The following is a 24,192-nucleotide window of genomic DNA, read 5'->3' on the forward strand; positions in this document are numbered from 1 at the left end:
AAAGTAGTATTTTAGGGAGAGTGGTCTCTGATAAGACATGTGAGCAGACACTTGAATGAAGCACTTGAACAAGCAAGGCTTGAAAACAACCCGAGACAAAAGGAACAGCAAACACAAATGCCTAGAGACAGGATTACGCCTGTCACAGTCCAGGACCGCAAAGAAGCCAGCAAGACTGACATGAATTAAGCAAGGGAGGGAGTGACAGAAGGGAAATCCACAGAAACTACAGCGCACAGGACCCTCGAGGCCGTAGCAAGAAATCTGGGTTTTATTCTGAGAGAGATGCGAATCTTCTGGAGGCAAGAGGTGCTGTCCTTCGTCATCCATCCCAAGGGGAGAGATTACTGGGTCAGTACTCCCTGGAAAATGGTGCTCCCATTCTCACCTCCTTTCTGGCTGGAGCAGCCCAGAGGAGGCCTGGAGTGGGAGTGTAGCAGTGTGGAGAAGAACAGCTGGTGGACCCGGGTCAAGCCCAGAGCAGGACACCAAGTGGCCTCCCAGCTGCATTCATCATGACCACCATGTAGGGTAACCCTGGGTACCCGAGTATTCCTATTCGGAAGTCTCTATCTGGGCCCACCCCTGCCACCCAGAACCCCCTCCCCAAGCAGATGTACTTAGACAACAGGAACCAAAACAGGACCGGAACTCTTACACAGCCAGCACCTTGAACAATCTCAGAGAGATGCTCCATTCTAATGCGGCATCAGAGAATCAAAGGCTGATCCTCTAATCAGAGACCAGGGCAGGGTTCACTGGGTGCGTGAGTTCCAGCCCCATCAACTCCTGAAGTAGGGAAGTTAACCACAGCCGTGCAAGAGACGTGCACCCCTCAGTGCAGGGATTACAAAGCGCATCCCTCAATGGGGCCTGAAGCTGACCACACTCAGCCTTTCCCACATCCCAGGAAGATCCCATATGAGGAAAGCAACAGACTCAGGGGCAGCCTCTGCCCAGCCGGCATGTTAGCCTTGGAAAGTTTTTTTTTTTTTTTTTAAGATTTTATTTTTTCCCTTTTTCTCCCCAAAGCCCCCTGGTACATAGTTGTGTATTCTTCGTTGTGGGTCCTTCTAGTTGTGGCATGTGGGACGCCGCCTCAGCGTGGTTTGATGAGCAGTGCCATGTCCGCGCCCAGGATTCGAACCAACGAAACACTGGGCTGCCTGCAGCGGAGCGCGCGAACTTAACCACTCGGCCACAGGGCCAGCCCCTAGCCTTGGAAAGTTTTGGAGCTACTCTTCTTGCAGAGGACCATTTATCACAATTTCACTGTCACCCTTTATATTCTTTCTTCTGGGCCTACTGATGGTATGGGAATATCAATGGAAGTCATTGATATGGGACGCAGTCTCCCTTCCATCTCTTAAGGAGTAACGGAAGCCAGACAGCAAAGGAAGCTGGGGAATTTTCGTGGACCAGCTCATGGGGAAGGGCTTTGGCACACACGGAGAACCTACCTGGCACAAGGGGCAGCGGAGGCCCTTGTAAGTGGTATGACCCTGTGTCTTAGCCTATTCAGGCTGTTAGAATACACTGGGTGGCTTATAAACACAGAAGTTTATTTCTTACAGTTCTGGAGGCTGAAAGTCCAAGACCAAGGCATGGTCACATTCTGGCGAGGGGCCTCTTCCTGGTGCATAGCAAGCACCTTCTCGCCGTGTCCTCATGGTGGACGGGTGAGGGAGCTCTGGGAGCCTCTCTTATAAAGGCGCTCACCCCATTCCTGAAGGCTCCACCCTCATGACCTAAGCACCTCCCAAAGGCCCCACATCCTATACCACCATCTTTAGGGGTCTGGATTTCAACATATAAATTGGAGGAGGACACATTCAGACCAATGACCCCGGTTATTAGCATACACTGTCATGCCCCTCTTCTCCTCCTTAATTATGTCTTGACTTGAACATCTGGGTTTTTTTCACCCTCATGATGGGATTAGTGTCCTTCCAAGAAGAGGAGGAGACACCAGAGCTCTCTCTTTCTCTTTCTCTGCCATGTAAGGACGTAGAGAGAAGGTGACCATCTTGCAAGCCAGGGAGAGAGACCTCACCAGGAACGGAATCTGCTGGCACCTTGATCTGGAACTTGCAGCCTCCAGAACTGTGAGAAATAAACTTCTGTTGTTTAAGGCACTCAGTCTACGGTATTTTGTTACAGCGGCCCAAGCTGACTAAGACGGTCTCTCTCTCTACTCCACTAGACTATAAACTTCTTAAAACAAAAATATAACTTGTTTCTTTATTTTTCTGGTATCTTTACATTTCTAGAACAATCCATAGGTCATAGGAAGTGTGGACGCAATGAGCTGAATGGATGAATATGCTGTCACACAAAAGAATGGGATCATTCAACAAAGAGAGACTTCATTTGAATGTGTGGCTCTCACGGTAGGAATTTCAGGAATGGGGCAAGTGAGATTCCCCGGGCCCCTCTTATATCCTGAAGAGGCAGCTGCTGCTTTGGCTCCGCCTCTGTGAGCCCTAAAAATACTGGCTCTCCTTTCTATTCCTCTCCTCACTTAATTAGGCCCTAAACTGAGCCCCTGGTTTATGCTCCACCCAAATCCACAGGCTCAAGAAGTTTTCTCCATGTAGAGATTCTGTTTCATTGTTCACTTTTCTGCCCTGGGCTTCATTCTTGCTACACCTGATGTGTAGTTTTGAAGAAAATCACTAAATGCACAGACTTTCGAGGCTAAGACCATCTGTAATAAAATGATCTGGGGCATCCTAGGATTTCCTTATCTAAACTCTTCAGATATGTAAGCCGCAAATAGCTGCAAAGTCTGAGTATTTTGAAAGCCCTGTTTTCTCTGCTCACTCACAGCTGGATGAAATCCTCCTCTCTAAGTTGGTTACAAGTTTTTTCTTCCGTCTTCTACATTTTTTTTGCCCAAGAGAAACATTCGCCCCCTTTTTTAGCTACCTTGTAGCGTCCCGCTGGAAAGTGAGATGAATCAAGTTTCCGCAGCAGCTATAGGGAACCTGAGCCGGGCCACTGGACACTCGTGTATAGAGAACTGTGACACACATTTCTCCCAGACGGAGCTCACTTATTTTCCATAGCATTTTAAAACTGGGCCTGGCACCACCGTTCACCCCTATTTATAGTTTAACTTGCAACATAATATTTACTCCAGGCTCCAATAGGAATGCTTCTTATAAATGCCAGCGGCTTATTTACTATGGTAAACTAATTAGTTATATAAATGCTTCCCTTTTCAGGGTTGGGGAGGAAGAGACTGTTAATGCTTCTTGGATTAACCCAAGTATTGTTTGAAGTTCTCTGACATTTAAGATAGTTATGACAAGACTGCTCAGATTTGCACGCACAGTGCATCTGTCGCTTAAGTGACGTGAAGCTTTTTCATTTTAACTCACATGGTGAAATGCAACCACAGGATATGAATGCCACACATTCTGAGTTAAGAGAGAGTCGTTGCAACTTGAACATGAAAAAAAAAGTCAACATTCCATGATAAGGTTCTTGACTGGCAGTTTTACCTTACACTGCTTTTACGACAATTGGAGCAAATACGCAAAATGGTTAGAAATGAAAGATTGGAGGTCAATGATTCCTAAGGCATAATTACAGAGGTAGAAGGCAGTTTTCTTGGACTTCTCAGGAATTCAGATCAACGGGGAGAGTAAATAGCAAAGGAGATCTACGTTTGGAGAATTGTCATGTATGGGTATGCTTCATCTTGGGGAGTGGGAGGGTAGGTTTTTCCCAGTCTTGACCACAAAGAGATTATCAATATGAAAAAAGATTTAATGGAGCTTAAACATAGTGAGAGAGAAATCTTTTTCAAAAAAGAAAACAGCAATGCATGAATTTTTAATACTTTTCATCCCTGTGCCTTATTTTTTCATAACAAGAAGGTTTTCAGTGAGGGGTGCATTCCTGATCAAGGAAATAGCATAAAATTAAACCCTACACATGAACAATACACTATCACAGATCAGAAATAGTCATAATCAATGTCTGTGTTTATTTAAAAATCATACTAATGACTGTTGAATTGACTCTGCACCAGGCGAGATTCCAAATTCATCCCATTGAATTGTCATTTGATCCTCACAGTAACCCTGGGAGGTAAGCACAGTTACTCTCTCCATTGGAAAGACAGGGAACTTCAGGCACAGAAAAGTTAAATGACTCTCCCACGGTGGGGCGGTGAAGCTGGACTATGGTAAGAGAAAGGTTCTCAAACGGTCCTTTGGGGATGCCTGGAGGTACCTGTGGCCCTTTGAGGGGGGTCCATGAGGTCAAAACTATTTTGTCATAATGCTAAACTATTATTTGCCTTTTTTGCTCTCATCCTTTCTCAAGCATACAACCAAGTTTTCCAGATGCTGCGTGATGCGGGACATTGAAACTGATTGGATGCAGAAGCAGACACGAGAATCCAGCTGGCTTCTATTAAGCCAGATGTCCAAGAGATATGCAAAAATACAACACCACTCTTCTTACTAAATTTTGTTTTTGTTTTCAAAAATACACTTATTTTTATAAAAATCATGTTGCTTATGTTAACATGTAATGACTTTATTCTGATGTTTTTTATTTTATTTTTTTATTTTGTGAGGAAGATTAGCCCTGAGCTAACATTCACCGACAATCCTCCTCTTTTTTTGCTGAGGAAGATTGGCCCTGAGCTAACATCTATGCCCATCTTCCTCTACTTTATATGTGGGATGCCTGCCACAGCGTGGCTTGATAAGTGGTGCATAGGTCCACACCTGGGATCTGACCTGGTGAACCCTGGGCCACTGAAGTGGAGCATGCGAACTTAACTGCTGTGCCACCACCCGGCCCCAAGTTTATTCTTATTTTTAAATGAATTAATAAATAAATATGCTTAAATTTTCTTAGATTTGATTTGTAATGTAGTAAATATCTATAGGTGTAACCCATATAAACAAAAGCTCTTTGGGATCCTCAATAATTTCGAAGAGTGTGAGAAAGTCCTAAGATCAAAAAGCTTGAGAATGACAGTAGTGTGGTCTTTCATATCCTATAAAATGAGCATCAACATATCACATACATTTATGACCAAAGAGTTTGTGCTAAAAAAGCAGGATCTATATGTTGTCAAAAATCTTGATGAAAAAAATAAGCAAACAAAAATCAGTTCAAGGTCCAAAAGTTTTCGACGCCTGAATACTCTGATACCTGACTTTGGAGCTGAGATTTAAAAATTCTAATCCAGGGCTGGCCCGGTGGCACAGTGATTAAGTGCGCATGTTACACTTTGGCGGCCCGGGGTTCTCCGGTTCAGATCCCAGGTACGGACATGGCACCGCTTGGCAAGCCATGCTGTGGTAGGCGTCCCACATAGAAAGTAGAGGAAGATGGGCATGGATGTTAGCTCAAAGCCAGTCTTCCTCAAAAAAAAATAATAATAATAATAATAAAATAAAATTCTAATCTAAATGTGTCCTTTGGCTTTTAAGAGAACCATTGTCTAGTGTTTCCTTTGCCTAAAATGTCCCCAAATGGCCACAGGCTTCACTTGGTCACTGCATTCATGTCTCTAGTTAGATGACCTGGCCATCCTATTTAATCAGCAACCTTCTCCGTCCCCACCATCACTCTCCTCCCCTTGCTGTGCCTTATTTTTCTTTATAGCAGTTACCACATCTAACATACACTTTTTTTTCTGTCCCCTCCACCACCACGTGAGCTGTAAGCTGGATGAAGGCAGGAATGTTTATCTTTTTGTTCACTGTTGCATCCTCAGCACTCAGAACAATGCCAGAAATATAGCAGGTACTTGATGAATTAAGTATTTGAATAAATGAATGAATGTTTTATGCAAAAAAAAAATAATGTAATGGAAGAGCAAAACCAAAAACTAAACAGGTACTTTAAGCATAAATTATCCAAACAAATCACCCATACGGAACAAATACTTGAGTGTACAGTTGTAGAGACAATGCAGTATATTCACCACATTACTTCTCCATCCTGGGCACACATTTCCAGCTTCCCTTGCAACTGGGGCCACAGGAATGAGCCCTGGCCAGTCCTTCTCAAACTTGAATGTCCACACAAATCACCTGGCAATCTTGTTAAAATGAATTCAGCAGCTCTGGAGCCTATAATTTTATATTTCTACCAAACTCTTAAATGAGGATGGTGCTTCTAGTCTGTGGACCACACTTCAAGCTATTTCCGCACCAAATCCTTAAAAAAATGTGCCATGTAGAAGCAAGAACACTCTAGTAGCAATGAGCACACCCTAACACCCTAACCTTGGTTTCTCCACTAAAAGGAACCAGTGCTCCTTGGAGAAATGATTGATTCTAGGACTACAGTAGAAAATAGGAGCCTGGGGGGTCTTGTTGTGCCCCAAAATAAGGGAGTGCTTACTTATGTCCAAGGGACACAGGAGCCAACCAGAACAGGCACAATGGTCAAAGCAGGAACCATTTGAGTGACAAAATAAATAAAGTATTGGATTATAACCCAAAGTATAAAATAAACATATGAGTCCATACTTATATAAATAAATTATTAAATAAATTAATAAGTGTGGGGAAAAAAGAGAGAAGCCTTCTGTGCAGAAGAATTCCAAATAATTTATGTTGATATTCTACCCTGAAGGAGGAGCAGCACAACGCCCCACTCCTCAGATGTGGGCTGCACACAGTGAGTCTTTCCAAACAATATCGCATGGAAAGGGGCAAAAACGAATAACTTCACAATGGAGACAACTGACAAACACTCCGTCAGTTAAGTGATCAAGGTCAACATCAACAGTAATAAATCATGTTGATATGAGGTGATAAAAATAGGACCTTACCCCTGTGGTCTTCCTCCCCAAACACATAAACACAGTCTAACCATGAGAAAAACACCAGACAAATTCCCATAGAGGGGCTTCTGCAACATCCCTGACCAGTGCTCCTCAAAACCATCAAGGTCATCAAAAACAAAGGCTGAGAAATGGTTACAGCCAAGAAGAGCCTAAGGAGACAGGACAATTAAAGGATATGCGGTATTCTGGATTTTAAAAAAGGACATTAGGTAAAAACTAAGGAAATCTGAATAAAGTGTAGACTTTAGTTAATGATAAAGTATCAATACTGGTTCATTAACTGTAATAAATGTACTATACTCGTGTAAAATATTGATAATAGGGGAAATTGGCCGCAGGGTTTATGAGAACTCTCTCCATTATCTTGTCAATTTTTCCAGTAAACCTAAAACTATTCTAAAAATAAGTCTTTAAAAAAAAAAAAATCTCATGTGATCCCCAAGCTCTCCTTTCCTTTCAGAGACAGACCCGTATGAACTTAAGAGTAAAGGCCCCCTTAAATTCTGTGCCCTAGGGACCTCACTTGCCTCACCCTAATGCCAGCCCTATTCTGAGGAATCTTGGAGGACAGCTGATACAGATCTAATATCTATAAAGTGGAGGAGAGCCACTTGACCTGGGTAGGTGTGAAATAAATATTAAATGCATTAAGCCACTGAGATTTTCAGGTTTTAGAGTTGTTACTGTAGCGTAGCCCAACCCACCCTAATATAATAATCTACATCAGGGGTCAATAAAATATGACCCACTGGTCAAATTCATTTAGCAGACTATTTTTGTACAGCCTTGGAGCTGAGAATGATTTGTACATTTTTAATGGAAAGAAGGAGGAGGAGGAGAGGGCTGGGGACAGAGATGGGGGAGGGGGAGGGAGGGAAGGAGGAGGAGGAGGTGAGGGATGGGGACAGAGATGGGGAGGGGGAGGGAGGGAAGGAGGAGGAGGAGGAGGAGAGGGATGGGGACAGAGATGGGGGAGGGGGAGGGAGGGAAGGAGGAGGAGGAGGAGGAGAGGGATGGGGACAGAGATGGGGAGAGGGATGGGGACAGAGATGGGGGGGGAGGAGGAGGAGGAGGTGAGGGATGGGGACAGAGATGGGGGAGGGGGAGGGAGGGAAGGAGGAGAAGGAGGTGAGGCAGGAGGAGGAACAGAGACCATAGGTGGCCTGAAAAGCCTAAGATTTTTATTATCTGGCCCTTTACTAAAAAATTTTGCCAACCCCTGATCTTCATCATGTAGACTATTTGGTAAAACAAAGGTTATATCTACACAAATGAGCTTTTAAAAGAAGTTCCAGTTATCACAGACCTTTCCAAAAGAACCCTTAAATTCACCGCTGAAGTGGCTCCTTCTATTTCTGAAATCTATTCAGCAAGTAGCCAGACTTTAAAAAGCTTCCAGTGATTAAAAATTCCTATTAGCTATACCTTTGTAGGGAGCAAAATATACCACCTCAAAATGCATCCCTTTGGCATGAGGATTATTTTAGGCTAATCATCTTCAAGAGACAGAAGTCTCAAGAAGTTTTTTTTTTTACCTCCCCCTGAACTGCCTAAAAGAATTTAGATGAAGGACCTCTTCCAGGGAGCTATCACCATGGATATCTACAAAGAATATGAACTAGGTGTATAGGGAGGAACCCAGTAAAGTCTCTTTGATCCAAGTCCTCTCTGTGTCCCATTGTCTCTGCATAGCATAGCAAACATTTGTTTTACCAAATATTTGTTTTTCTCGTCTTCCTGTAAATTGTTTTTTCCCCTTTCAAGTCCCAGAACTCTATTCCCTTCTCTTTCGGTCTGGGTGGCATATAAGCCTCAATTGCCTGACTGCTCATGGGTCCCATTTTTCTTATGAGGCCCCTGTATGTATGAAATTAAACTTTATTTTCTCCTGTTAATCTGTCTCATGTCCATTTAATTCTTAGACCAGCCAGAAGGACTTAGAAGGGTGGAGGAAAAATTTTTCCTCCCCTACGCCTTCATGGAAGAAATGTCTCGAAAAATGAAACATGGTATTCAGCATCTAAAAACACTATTAATTGAACCAGGTATATTTAATTCTATTCATGTTGTAGTCAGAAGATATTTCATTTCCCTTGTACTGTAGAAATGGGCCATTTGAAAAATGATACACAATACTAATTTCAAAAGATGAAATTTCAGGGGCTGGCCCCGTTGCATAGCAGTTAAGTTCGCATGCTCTGCTTCAGTAGCCTGGGGTTCATGTGTTCAGATCCCAGGGGCAGACCTACACAGCACTCATCAAGCCATGTTGAGGCAGCATCCCACATACAAAATAGAAGACTGGCACAGATGTTAGCTCAGGGGTAATATTCCTCAAGCACAAAGAGGAAGATTGGCAACAGACCTTAGCTCAGGACCAATCTTCCTCACCAAAAAAAAAAAAGTGACATTTCAATCCCCAGAAGTCCAAGAAAGGAGGTGTTTCACAGTTGAGTGTAGTTAGTTATCTGACAAATTCTCCAGTTAAAGATCATGAAATTGAAGAGAAATGCAACGATTTGACCATGTTTTTGTAATTCTTCACTGTGGGATGACTTTTTTCTGTGAAATAAACTCCCAACAAGTTAAAATCAAACTAAGCAAGGAAGAAACTCCTAACCGGTGAGGAAAATAAAAGAAGCTGCATTACGAATCTGAAGGAATCTGAGAATCCATGCCTACATTTTGAGTCAGTAAATTATCAATTACAAAGTTATTGGTTGAGGTCTTACCACGCACCTTACACTCTGCTAAGAGGCTCTCCCTTTAGAAATGTGCACTTGAGTTAAGACCTACATATTTACACACAAAGTAAAAAGCAAAGCCCAATGAGTTTACATAGGGAAACATATGTGTGCGTGCATGTGTGTGTGGGTGTGTGCACCCACATTTGGGAGTTCTGATCCAGAGGCAGATCCAGATCTTGCGGGCCCGTGCTTAGAAAACTTGGAACGAGCTCGTTTATAAACTACTAATATAATCTTAGGTATGAAACCTAAACAAATTGCAATGTTTTAGAAAGTTGATAAATACACAAACATCAGATGCCCGATCATCTCTATAATTTTCCTGAAGTTTTGGCTACATACTCTTCTATGACTAATATTTTCTATACAAAAAACATGGAAAGATAATTATTTTCTCTAGCATGGTTCAAAATTTTTTATTATTGATAGCTTAGAAAAGTTCTTTACATTTTTTAGGATTGATAAAACTTAAGAAACGCTTTCTCAAGTTTCTTTCCTATTTGAACCATGAGATTTTAGGGCATTTCAGTTGTCTTATGCAGGAGTTACTTTTACATCATCTTTGATGACACTCATTGACGGGTATACGGGATGCTTCTGAAACTGGTAAACAGTTTTTTACTGGTTTACAAAGTTTTTTCTTTGCAATTCCTAATTATAGCTTTTAGGCGTTTGCCCACCCACTGTTAACTGTGCTACTTAGGCAGGATATTATCTGGCTCCCACAAGGTTTCTATAGATGACATCTCCCTGGTGCCTGGGTCACCACGGTAATAGGTGTTTGACCTGTTTTTCAGGAATTAAGACCCTCTTGTCCAGTTCAGGCCAGTTGAGACTACTAACTCATCAAGTGGGCCTGCACAGGTGTCCAATAAGTGATCTTTGTGACGTCAAAAGGCTAAAAACTCCACCCTCAGTTCATGGGCACACCGCCATTTTGTAAACATGTGTTCTATGAAGAGCCATGAAGCTTGACTACGCTTGTGCCGATCGTCAACTACCTCACATCTCCTTACCTGCAATCATCTATTCCCACAGCTCAGACCACCTTGCCCCCTACCCCACAAATATGCCTGAGTCTCCATTTCCCAGGAAGTGGATCTGAGAATGATTCTCCCACCTCCTTGCTTGGCTGCCTTGTGATTAAATCCCTTCTCTTTGCAAACTCACCTTCTCGGTGATTGGCATCAACAGTGTGGCAGGCAAAACAAAATTCATTTCATGGACTCCACTTCACACCCTGTTAGGCCATGTTTTCTTCCAGCTGTTGTCGTGAGCAACCTGAGAGCATTGTGTATCACTTGCTTTCTGACAGGGCCTTCTCTGCCTCAGTTGGGTCTCCTGCAGGAACTTGCTCAACCAACTGCCTCAGGCCACACCCTTAAATGTGAGGAAGTTACAGCCCATTGGGCAACCCTTGACCAATGGAATGGGGCTGGGGGCTGGTAGATAAATCCTCTCCACTTGTGTGTCTCAGGCAGACAACTCTCCATTAAACATATGGCTTCACACACAGACTTCTCAAGTTATACTCTACACGCGTAAGCATTCTATTATTATATCTTAGTTATTCTAAGATAAACTATATTTTCAACAATTTCTGCAAAAAGAAAAAGGTATATGGTGCATTTATAATTACATATACTGTATCATCAAGTATATGCCTAACAGAAGAGAACTTTCATTCTTCACTAAGCATCTATGAAAACTGAATCAATATCCTTCTGATTATATGCATCCGATGATGGGAAGAATTTTCCATAGACGAGCTTCTGGCTCCATATCGAGCTCTGGCTCCACTTCAAACCTTCCATCCCTCTACATCCCACGTGCTTCCTGTATTGGGCTCCACAGTGCACATTCACAGGTGGGTACAACCTCTGACCCTGCAGTTTAAAACTAGGATAGTGGTGTCAGTTTCATGACACCAGGTAAGTCAGCAGAGTGGCTGTAAACCACAGAAATATATCCCACTAAACTAAACTACATGAATCCCCAACTCAATTTCCCCTTAGCCACATCCTCAAAAATGCCCACAGCCCCTCCAGAGCCACCTGACGCGAGGGGAAGTGAGATCCAGAAGCCAGAGTCAAAAAGAAAGCAGTCGTAACAAATTGCAGTTAAAATATTTTAGTTTTGCAAATTCTACAACATATGACCATATATACATTCCTAGGGCTCTCCTAGGGCCTTGGCAGGGGCCCACGCAGAAGAGTGTCCCTGAAGCTTCAGCTTCAATAGCTTCATGGCAAAGCCGCCTCTGGGCATAAGTTGCCTCCAAAATCAAACTCTGGAGAGTATAGCATGGACGTGGGGCCAAACTGTCCAGGGATAGAATTCTAGCTCCACAGCTTCGTAGCCCTGAGATCTCGGGCAAAGTTCTTAACCCCTGGATTCACTTTGCTCAACTGTAAAATGGAAATCATAAAAGTACCTACCTCATAGTGTTGTTGTAAGGATTCAACGCTTGGCACATTAAATATTCAATAAATATCAGCCACTGTCTCTCTTAATGGTTGGGGTGCAAACGGCAGCAACTTGCCTTTTATTGTGAAGGAAACATACTGCCGGCCCCGCCTGCTGCTTAGTCTGGTAAACCACGCTCAGTCTGCATTTGGACAGGGTCTCTTCAACCTCATCTTACCACGGAAATCAAAGTCCTCATTTCAATGACAACATCTCCATTGCAATTCTGGCCTTCAGAGAACAGTCACTAAGAGCTTTTCAAAGATCCAGGGTTCCCCTCACCAGTGTATTTCTCAAGGTGTTGCAAAGGGAGGGTCCTCTGTGCCTTCCTAGGGGGGCATAATTAGCTGGCGGTTGGCAGATTACTCATGATCAGGTCACTCCAGGATTCCTGGCTCTTGAATTCCTTCTTCTACCAGCTTACAAAGGATTTTTAGCACATCAATTTCATTTGATCTGCACTGCTATTGAAGCCAGCTTTTTTTGGTCAACTAATCAAGCTAAAAATTGGAATGATTCACAGCTGCTGAAACCAGTGCCCTGATTCCAAAATATCTGGTAAGCCCAGCCTTATCAATAAATTCAGTCTGATTTAAAATTAGATTTCTTCCTCCTTGGTTGGAAAGAATTCCATCAGGATTTATTATATTCTCCAGGATTTTGGTGGTAGAAATTAACAATGCCCTGTAATTCTTTGTTGTGGATGCCTCCTCTTCCTGGCTTACCTTTATTATCAGCCTCCCGGCTCATGCTAAGATCTGACTCTGGTTGATTCAGAAACAAGCATAGGTGGGGCTGAGGGGTTAGAGGGTAGTAAATGGCTAAAACCTAAGAAGAATTGGCTTCATATTGCAAGGGAGTTGTAGAGTCTTCAAGCAAGGGTATGTCCCCTCCCCCCACGACATGGGAAACTGGGCTGCTTTGACTGACACGGAAGGTTCACTGGGGGTCTGGGAGCCCAGCTACCTCTCTGAGTCCTTCATATCTTCCCACACTTCCTCATTCAAAGTCTTCCTGTAACACAGGATTTTTCAATTAGGTTGTTCACAAGCCAGAATTTTTTAAATAGAACAGAATAAAAAATAGCAGGACACTTTGGTTATAATAAAGGTAAATATTGTTTCTTGACAGCTTTGTGCGTGTGTGTGCTGGATCATGATCTAAAATATATTTCTTATAAGGGTTGTGGTCAAAAACATTTGAAATCCACTCGTGTAGGAGACTTGAGAAAGCTGTAGCTTTCACTAAAGTAATTCAGCCACTTAGATCAACTTTGAGTTTGGCTTTGGGCTACCTCAACCATTCAGCTTCAGGCGGTAAGAGAGGTTTTTAGTAAGGTCATATGAGGTCAAGGGGGTGCAATCTCTGCTGAGGATTTACATATTTGGGCTTATTGTCCTCTTTCTTTAGGTTTTCTAATATGGAGGAAACCATTCCACACACCGCTCTTGAGTTCTCATCCCTTCATACTGTTCTGTGTCTGCAGTAACGTGGTCCCCCAAATCTTGCCTTCAATGAGTGCTTTATTAAAGACGACAATGGGCAATTTAAATAGTATCTCCCATTTCATATTAAGAGTTGTCAGAATCCCATGATAACTAATACGAAAGGAACTTTGTCCTGTCAATTTTAGTTTTCCCCGTCTCTGAGGATCTGTTGCCTGTATCACACTCTTCACTATTAAATTCTGTTTCAAAGTTCTTGATTTCAAGCAAAACAAAACAAAACAACTCTGAATAACTTAAGGAGAAAACAAATATATATTGGAAGATGTTGAGTAGTTCCTGGGAGCCTAGAAAACACTGGTAGATGGGCTGAAACCAAAAGCGGTTTCTAGACTCAGTGCTGAGGCCACCACCTTAAAAACATTTCTCAATAGTCCCTGTATCTTTCTCTCTTTCCATTACGATTTAAATCCTAGGGAGCAGCATTAGATCCGCTGAGCATGGTCACATGCCTGCATCTTTATGGCCGGGAACAGAAAAGAATTCGTGTAGTTTATATGAGGTGAAGGAAAGCGCTGCCTAGCAAGATGCAATCTTTGGCAGAACCTCAAGAATAAAAAGAAGGTCTAGATGTCAGATACTCAAAAAAAAAAAAAAAAAGTCAGACGTCTGCCAAAGCTTTTGCCTTATTCTTTTGCAACTATATAGGTACTGTCCCTCTTTCTCATTAGGCTGTGAGCTACTCCGGCAATTATCTTGCTTTTCTCTGTATGCCCCATACCATGTAGCACAGCCCTGGATGAAAGCAGGTAATCAAGGTGAGCATTGGGTTATTATTTGTTTTATTTTGAATAAGAGAACTTGTTGAGCTCTTGAGAACCACAGAGCAGAGAGTTGAGCTGAGGGACTAAACAAAAAAACAAAATCAAGGAGAGTTCAATCTCCCTGGAGCCAGCAGCAGGGTCACCAGGAATCCATAAGGGACTAAAAAAACCACATAGCTAAGACTAGCATCCACCCCAGGCTGGGCTGCACGAAGGAAAAGGATCCAGGAAGAGGATGCAGAAATTGTTCCAACCAAGCAAATCTGGGGTTAATTCAGGATCAAAATCCAGAATCTATAAATTCAACTTTTTTTCTTTTTGCTTGAGGAAGATTAGCCCGGGGCTAACATCTGTGCCAATCTTCCTCTATTTTGTATATGGGATGCCTCTGCAGCATGGTTGCTGAGTGAATTAGGTCCACATCCGGGATCTGAACCTGTGAACCCAGGGCGGCCGAAGTGGAGTGCGTGGAACTTTAACCACTCAGCTATGGGGCCGGCCCTCTCAACTATTTTTTTTAAATTGCATCCTGTTTATTATTTTTTAAATAAAAATTCACTCTGAATTATTGCATTTCCTCAACTGCACCAAAAGGGGTCTAGGCTAGTGTAGCTACCAGGATGAGGCTCCCTGAGGGACAAGGCAAAGCTGAGATGCTCCATGGAGATCCCATGAAGGACCAACAGAGCCAGGACAACCAAGAGGTCAATGAGGGTGGGTAGAGAAGCCCAGGACAAGTAACTAGAGGACTCCTTTTCCCTTGGGATCACTCACCTAGGTGGGGGAGGAGGAAGAGGAGCCAGAGAGAGAGGTCAAGAAAGTGAAGTCAGTGTGGGGGTGGAAGGAGTGGTGGCAGAGGTGAACTGGAAAGACGGATGCCAGGACAGCCATCTGTAGGAGAAAGAAACGTGTGCTCAGTTGAAGGCTGTGTTCTAAACTGCACTGAGGGAAACAGACAAAAAATGTGAAACTGTGGGGCTAGACAATTCACAACAAGGTTGCTTACCTCCTGAAGGACAGACATCAGCAAATTCCCTTCATGTGGTGAAACACTGACAGTCCCTTTTAAATATGTCAGAATTAGGCTCACTAAAAATTAGAACATTTCCTTTGTTCAACGCCTCTCGGTTCTCGATGTTCCTATGAGGCAGATAATATTAGTATAATTATTTCAGAGAGAGTGATTTGGGATACTGACAAGGAATCGGAGCCAGAGTCACACTGCAAACCCTGAGGGCTTCCAAGTTTAGGACTCAGGCTGCGGCTGCTGCTTCCTGGTTTGTTGGTGAAGATACATGAATGATGGCTTTTTATAGATTTTATGGCTCCTTCGTAAGTACCAGTCATTTTAAATTCAAAGAACCTTTCTAATTTCGGTAATCAACTGGACGCCTTGGACGTGCTTGCTGGAGAATTAGTACCTCTTGGTGGATGGCCTTCGTACCAGACTATTACATCTATTAATAGTCATTCGTGGATCTTTTTCTGGCCAGAAGCAAGTAAATTCTCCAGGTTTAACTTGCAGTTTGCAGGAATGGGTGCCTGTTCATCTGAATGCTAAAATATTTTCAATATTTTATGTCTCCGACTTTCACTCAAATAAGACAATTTTGAATATCTCCAGTGAACTATTTTTTATCCTTTAGGTTTCATTACAAATAATTTTACTGAGTCCTAGAAAAGAGGCCCTTAATAATTCAGATGGCTAGAGATATCAGAGTATGAGTTAACATCAGATATTGTGACTTGCGGTATAATTTGCTATTTATTGAGTTCCTCAGAGAAGCTTAAAATCTTCTGGGAATTGGGTCACATCTTACAGAGGAGTGGCTTAAATCAAAGTTTATAGAGTTTTTGTTGGTTGAATTTAATGCTCTGAACCACAATATTTTGTAGCTAGGCTCCCTTTATGATTATGTTCATGCTCAATGTTGTTTTATATTATGGATATTTCCCATGCCTACTTCAACCTGAAAAATGCCCCCTCTCCCAATTAGATTACAAATCCCTAAAGGGCAGAACCTATAACTTAAACATATCTTTATTTCCCTAAAATATCCGGTCCAGTACCTTGTATCAAGCAGGTGTTCCATAAATATCTGGTCATTGACTGAACCAGCAGAACCTGGAAATGTGGAGGACATGACCAAGTAATGGCAGAGGTAAGCAGAGGCTTCCAGCACACTGGTCACAAGTTATCAGTCACACCAGAGAGGGTGACCCTAGCTCCCCACTTGAGGAAAATGATTTGGTCCTCACCGTTTGGGACTTGTCTCCCATCCCTGCTAATTCCACCTGAGAGATTTGATTGGCCATCGTACTACTTGTGTCACTCACCCCCACCTCCTGCCTCTTTGGTCCCACTCCTGGACTAACAGGGTAGCAAAGCAACTTAAAGGAAACACAGCTGTCACATATGCAGTGGTCGTCACTCTCAGAAAGGGCATGCTAAATCCGAAGGGGCATCCACCGTAGAGCCTAGACTAATCCCCGAGCCATGGATGCTTTCTGAATTGGGGCTTGGACAAGAAAAACCTGAGGGAGTCCAGTCTTTTCAAGGATGTCTGTGATATTGTGATTCGCAACAAGAAATACATAGTCATGTGTCACCCAACAACGAGAATACATTCTGAGAAATGCATTGTCAGGTGATTTTGTCAGTGTGTGAACATAATAGAGTGTACTTACATAAACCTAGGTACTTACACACCTAAGCTGTATGGTACCAATCTTATGGGACCATCATCAAATATGCCATCTGTTGTTGACCAACACTGTTATGTGGTACATGACTGTACAGTGGGTCTTCCTCCCTGTTTCTGGCACAGAAGTCCTAAAACTCTTGGAGTTTGTCCTGTTGTATTAATGAGGTGACTTTTGGAAGGCCCCTAAAGATGGGGGCTGGTTGACATTTGAGCCTACCATGTGATTAGAGGGTTAGAGCTTTCAATCCCACCCCAGTGACCACCAGGGAGGGGAGGGGGGCTGGAGATTGAGTTTAATCACCAATGGCGGATGATTTAATCAATCATGCCTCTGTAATGAAGCCTCCATAAAACCCCAAAAGGACAGGGTTTGGCAAGTTTCTGGGTTGGTGAACATGGGGCCATGTGGGGAGAAAGACAGGTTTGCATAGAGCCTCCATGCCCTTTCCCCATACCTTGCCCTATGCGTCTCTTCCATCTGGCTGTTCCTGAGTTATATCCTTTTATAATAAACCAGCAATTTAGTAAGTAAAATGTTTCTCTGAGTTCTGTGAGCTGCTCTAACAAATTAATCAAACCCAAGGAGGAGGTTGTGGGAACCTCCAATCTATAGCCAGTGGGTCAGAAGCACAGGTGACAACCTGGACTTGTGATTGTTGTCTGAAGCGGGTGGGTGGGTGTGTAGTCTCTTTTGAGACTGAGCCCCTAATCTGTGGGATCTGACACTATCTCCAAGTAGGTAGTGTCAAAATTGAGTTGAATTGTAGGACACCCAGCTGGTGTCAGAGAATTGCTTGGATGTGTGGGGAACTCCCCCACACATTGGCATTGGGTCCAGAATTATTAATGTCCTAAAAGCTAAAGGCTGGTCCTATATTTGGCCTGATTTATAAAAGATCTGAAAAATAAATTACGTTCAAGACCAACCCTAGATTTAATTCCAATATAGAGCTGGTCCAGTGAACCTAGTTTGGTCTAATATTCCCAGCTGAACCCAGCATAATTAATGTATTTTAAGTATTTATTCAGGAGCTACACTGTCCAAAACATGGAGGAGGTGGGTACAAAAATGACAGACACAGATGTACATACTCACTCAGTATACAGTCTAGTGGAGGAGATACAAACACACTCCTTATAAATTATAAGACAACAAAAAATGTGGTAAATGCCATAGAAGAGGGGTACAAGGAAAGTGCTGTGAGAATTCGGAGAAGTGGAGTTTTTGTTTACCTGGCAGCAATCAGGGAAAGTTTCAAGTCAGCATCGCATAGAAATAGTTGGGTCTGGGCCAGAGCTAAACACGTGTGAAGGGAAATAGTGGGAGATGAGGTTGAAAAGGGACCTTATGGGACTTTAAATCCTTAAAGGGGCTTTAAGGGACCTTACATTCTTCATCAAGGAGTTTGGGTTTCCTCCAGTGGAGAGAAGGAGCCACTCTAGGTTTATGAGCAGAGGAGTGCCTGGAACTGTTCTTGAGTGCGGAGATTAATTTAGCAGCAAGGAACAGAAAGGACTGGGGTGAGGACAAAGTGGAGTGGAGACAGAACAAAAGCTAAGATGCAGCTGGCGGGGGGATGAGGGGAGAGTGCAAGAAGGAGAGCCCCAGACCTGGCTCTGGTTGACTATGGGGAAAAAGAAACAGATGACCCTGAAGCTCCAAGCCGGGATGGCAGGTGTTTGGCTAGTGTCCTTGACTCCATGATGCAACACAAGTGGAAAAACAAACCAGAAGAGAGAGGAACAAACACTGTGTTGAGACAAGCAGAAAAATTACTTCTGTAGGGGAGGAAGACATTTTCTCTACCCACTCTAGGTCCTTCTGGCCGGGCTACAAATTAAATTCACATGAGACAGAATAACAAGGAGAAAATCAAACAAAGCTTTATAACGTATATATGGGAGAGACTCAGGAAAACTGGGCAACTCACCAAAACGGTAGAGGTTCTCATCTTCAATACCATCTCCAGCTACAAAGGAGGATGTAGAGGGTGAGGGGAGTCAGTTACGGGAGATTGCCAGAAAAGTACAGTAAACAAGAGTATGGTTATTATGCAGATTTAAGTCCTTGCCTTCCGCATTGATAAGGGTTTTTAGAGAGAAGGTCATCCCCCCTTCTTCCTGGCACAGAGAGGGAGACACCTGTACAGATGGAGATTTCCCTTACAAAAGTAAATGTCTCTTACAAAGGGTAATTTCTACTTTTCAGAGTTTCTTTCCTGTCTGCAGTTTTTAAAAGTAACCAGCCCAAAATAATCCTCATGCCAAAGAAACATATCTTGGGGTGGCCAATTCCAGTCCCCCACAATTCAAAGGAGTATAGTGAACAGTGGCAGTATGGGCTTTTTCCAGAACATTTCTAAGACCCTCGTTACCAGGTGAAGGATATAGAAAACATGTGTTTTTTTAAATAAAATATTTTTTCTTAATGCAAATCTGATCTTCCAAGTAAGCTTCTAATTTATTTTACCAAAACTTTTTGACATTACAGCCAAGTTAAAGGAACTTTAAATTTGAAATTAATCTTCAGATCTACCTATCTTCAAATTTTCCTATCATTCCATTAGCCCATAGCAACAGACAACTCCAATGTTTCTTCAGGACCCCTCAGAACCCAGTATTTCTTTCTTATTTCATTTATTCCTATTTAAACTTTATTTTTAAAATGTCTACCATTTTTTCCCAGTATTTCTAGAGAAAATGTAATTGTGAAGGAAATTCTTATCCCATCTGTCTCTGTCACCATTCTTCCTCTCAATTTCCAAACTACTGTAAATTTGCATTTTTTTCACTCCCCTCACCAAGTGAGTTAGCCTCGGATCATTCCTGCCAAATTCCTCAGAAATTATGTGACAGTATTTACAAGAGTCTTCAATAGTTCTTTTTTTATACAAATCAATCCTGTTTTTTCAATTGAGTCGGATCATTGTGGGCCAAAATAAACTCCAAGCTAAGAACTTCAGCTGCAGGTATCTCTACAGCAATTAAAACGACATCTTTACAAAGCTATGAATTCTGAATTTGTTGCTTTGTTTTGGTTGTTAAAGTTTACCAAGCCAGGTGAAAAAGAGATCGTTGATTTCCTGCCTTAAGAAAGTAAGTCTCACTGAAAAGTTGCCGATAGTTTCATCTAGGAGCACTGGCTATAACCACAGAAAATGTTTTAGATTGAATTAAATATTGCCACCCCATTACTCCATTGCCCATTGGGCTATTTGTCTGTGATAAATCTCTAGGACTTCTCCTTTCAGAAACTCTCCTTATCTATCTCATCCTCTCTCTTCTTCTCCTGCATTTTGTTTTTTTTAAGGAATATTAGCCCTGAGCTAACTGCTGCCAATCCTCCTCTTCTTGCTGAGGAAGGCAGGCCTTGAGCTAACATCCGTGCCCATCCTCCTCTACTTTATATGTGGGATGCCACCTCAGCATGGCTTGCCAAGCAGTGCCATGTTTGCACCCGGGATCCGAACCGGCGAAACTCAGGCCACCAAAGCAGAACGTGCGAACTTAACCACTGCACCACCAGGCTGGCCCCTGAAAAATTTTAACTACAGTGTAGGGGAGGAAAATTCTCCTTCTGCTCTTATAGGTTCTTTGGCTGGTCTAATAATCAAATTGACATAAGACAGATTAACAAGAGAAAAACACATTTAAATTCCTACATAAGGGAGCCCCATAAACATATGAGACCCAAGGGCAAGTGGGGCAGTTGAGGCTTATATGCCACCCTGAGCTGAGGCATGGGATAGGGGCCTGGGGCTTCAGAGGCGAGGACGGTGATTCACAGGACAGAAGAAGAGCAGATGTTCGGTAATTAGATGTCTGCCCTGCCAGACAGGTAAGTCACTCAGATAAAAGTTATCTCCGGTCATGGCTCTCTCTCTGAGCCAAGCACCCTATTTAAACTCTTTAAGGTAGTTAATGGAGACGTAAAAGTTTTTCTTGAGTCTGCTGGGTGTTGATTGCCTTCAGCTCTAAATAATCCACATGCCACAGTGGCACATTTTGGGATCACGTATTCTCCCCCTCAGTAGACATATGGATATACACATAAATCGTACTCTCTTCATGTGTGAAGGCAACTCCACTGTCAATCACCTTTACCTGTACATCTGACCCCCTTAACCTCACTCTAGATTTTGGAAACTCCAGTTCTCTGCCCAGTTCCTTCTCCCTGCAATTATTTCTGGGTCTTAGAGTTATCAAGAACAATCCTCACAGCCACTTCTCCTTCCCCTGCTCAGGTGGCGTTCGTGCCCTCTGCTTTTGAGGTGTGTGTCCCACTCAGCCATGAGATGGCCCCTCTGTGTGTGCCTGCTGGCCTGGCATCAGTGCTGGTGGGATGGGCCTGAAGGATAGAATATACCACCCCAAAATATGACTGTACAAGTTCAGGACACGCCACTCCAAAATACACCACTTTCATATATTGATTATTTTCAGCTGAATGCAGTTGAAAACCAGCAAATGCAGGGAACAGTGTTCTAAAACCAAAGTGGGTTCCCTCCTGGTGAGTTAAATCAGAGTCTCCACCAGAAGTAGTTGTCTCACATGGTAAAGTATATTTGCGGCAAATAGGAGACCATAAGGAATCATTTCTGGGGTCACAGGGTCCCGGAACAAAGGGAAGCAGAGACATTTCTTTCGTATGGGGAATGAATATTCAAAAAGGAGACGTGGGCATTCACTTGAGCAGGCTCAGCGGGAAAACACGCTTCCACACACACTGCAGGTTACGGACTCAAGGTCTAAGCTTCTCCTGGAGAGATCTTAGCATTAGAAATAAGGCAAAGGTCATAGGCATAGCTCTCATGGTGAGGCTTGGTCTGGCTCAGGGTGGTTGGTGATTGCATCTCCTTCCCACAACAAAAGGGAAAAGAACAATTTGGAAAAACAGTTAAAATATATCTAAACCCACCCTTGAGTTCCTCAGGGTAACTAGTTGGTGACAAAGGCTTTCTCTGAACTCCCCTTATCTGCCTGAAGACAGAACCTCGACAAGGAACCCAATTGTCACAAAGGCTCTCCCCCCAGAGTTTCATCAACCAGGGAAGATGGATTCTGTCACAGGAGAGGAGACTAGAAACCACACCACACCCAGACAAACTTTGCCACAAACTATCATACCTCCCATCTAGTTTAAAGGCCCATCCATGTTTCCTAAAAACCATTTATTTTCCCGTCAGAGGCCTACATCCCTCACCCCTTTCCTCCGTTAAGATGGTATTGATATTGTGGTACTCATTTCATAATACATGTGTGTCAAGTCCTTATGCTGTACATCTTAATCTTGTACAGTGTTGTATGCCAATTACATCTCAACAAAACTGGAAGAAAAAATAACCATAAAATTAAATTTTAAAACAAGAGGGTATTTAATCTTGAATTCTAAGCCACCTTGCAGTTACTCATTTTCCCCTGGTTATCTCCATGTATACATGAGGTACAAGTGTTAATAGACTTCTGTTTGTTTTTCTTTTGTTAATCTTTCTTTTATCATAAGGATCTCAGCTAAGAGCTCAGATGGACAGAGGGAAAGTTAGCTTTCCTCCCCTACATACCAAAGCCATTGTGTCCTGCAGAACTCCATATAGCTGACACTGGATGCTACTTCTGCCCCTCCCCGAGGGAAGGGCATAGGTATCTGTGCCAAGGGCGCCATTTCCCATTGCTTCCAAACCTTTGATGCCCCTCCTTGCCACTGATGGGGCCTTCTCCTCCTGCCCCTCTCCTCCTGCCGCTGTGGAAGAGATGAGCTGCCCTGGGGGCCGTGCCAGAACTGAGGCACCACTGCTGTGCAGGAGCTGCCAGAGCGCCAAAGCTCTGGACCCTCCAGACCCTTGCCCTGGGCGCCCAAGTTGCGGAGGCCTCTCCCCCTTTGTTATTCTTTTGCAGGGCTCTCAAAACAATGCTGCCTTGTACTCCCACTGTTTCAAAGAGAGTTTGTGTAGAGACAGCCCTTCCTTTCTTTGTTATTCAAATCGCTCCTCCCCACTCCCCTCCACCCAGGAATTAAGACACAAGTCCTTTGGGGTCTGGGTGAGGGGACACTGAAAGACAGAAACCCAGCAATACTTGAAATCCTCCCTTCTCTTCAGTGCCTGAGGCATAGCTACTTGAGCAGCAGCCTGGGGCCCACTTGACTCTGCTTCCTTAGATCATTTATTTCCTAGGAGGTTCAGTTCCTCAGCTGGACAGACATCTTCCCATTTGCCCTGACGCTTCTGACTCCTGAGGAAAGACCCTCCTCATCTGAAGCCACTCTCGCTGCCTCCCGACCCTCTTCCAGCCCCGGCAAGGGAAAGGGATCCAGGGAAATCACTGGTAAAGTTGTGCAAGAAGGGGCAAGTGATTTTTCATTCTCTGGGTGGCTTAGCTGAGTTGAAAAATCTGCAGAACCCCCTAATGCTTCCATCAGAGCAAAACAGCATGATAAATTCAGAGGAAGACCGTCACATGGGGCCGTTAGCATTTGGAAACATACCCAAACTTAGAGAGCAAGGCCTGCTTTTCATCTGGAGATTTTTGAAGATGCAAGGTTTGAACTATGGTGAAGTTAATGAGCCTGGAAAGAATGTAGGGGCGGCCCTCTACTCCATCCCAGATTCCTGTAGCCTTCAAAGTGTGTGGCAGAGAATCTCCGCAGCTCTCGTGGCCCCACAGGAAGGAGTGCAAAGGACAGAGAGAGAGCAGAAGCCAAGGATGTGCCCAGAAGGACATGGATGAAGTGACATCCCAACTGGAAAGAAGCTTAGGAGTGTAGACCATTGTCCAGGACCAAGAGAGGCACAGCTGGCCCTTCAGCACTAGGGGGTTGGAATGAAACTGAACTTTGCAGAAACCACCCTAGGGATTGAAGCCACCAGTACCACAGGAAGCCAACCGAGCCAGAGTAAGACCAGGGGCAGCCTCCCTCCTCAGACAGGCTCCTGCTGTGGAAGGCAAACCCAGACATCACTGCATTCCTCCTCCCCAATATGTGCAAGTAGCTAGAGCCTAGAACAGAGCAGGCGGAAGGGGAGCCAGACCAATGTGCGTGCATGCAGGGACACGCGTGCACGTGTGTACACACACACACACAATTCCAAGATACGGGACTCAGAGGAGGAATGAAAAGGTAAACCCACTCCTCTTCGTTCTCCAGGTCCCCTGAACCAAGGCCTGGCTGGGGCGGGCAGA

The 24,192-nt window shown here is 43.5% G+C and overlaps 1 long non-coding RNA gene across 2 annotated transcripts in view; it reads right to left on the reverse strand.

The window, feature by feature from the left end:
- The window catches only part of LOC106780973 (uncharacterized), a 31,617-nt gene extending 8,742 nt beyond the window's left edge, over nucleotides 1-22,875 (reverse strand). The window contains exons 1-4 of one of the 2 annotated variants that reach the window (XR_002810247.2): nucleotides 22,575-22,875; nucleotides 18,945-18,983; nucleotides 15,315-15,448; nucleotides 15,083-15,199 (exon numbers count right to left, since the gene is read on the reverse strand). This is a non-coding gene — a long non-coding RNA (uncharacterized lncRNA). The remainder of the gene's footprint in view (nucleotides 1-15,082; nucleotides 15,200-15,314; nucleotides 15,449-18,944; nucleotides 18,984-22,574) is intronic. The other variant, XR_011421538.1, reaches the window with a different exon arrangement.
- Nucleotides 22,876-24,192: the final 1,317 nt, after the last annotated feature.

Source organism: Equus caballus, chromosome 9, assembly GCF_041296265.1.
Source record: "Equus caballus isolate H_3958 breed thoroughbred chromosome 9, TB-T2T, whole genome shotgun sequence".
Classification (NCBI taxonomy): Eukaryota; Metazoa; Chordata; class Mammalia; order Perissodactyla; family Equidae; genus Equus; species Equus caballus.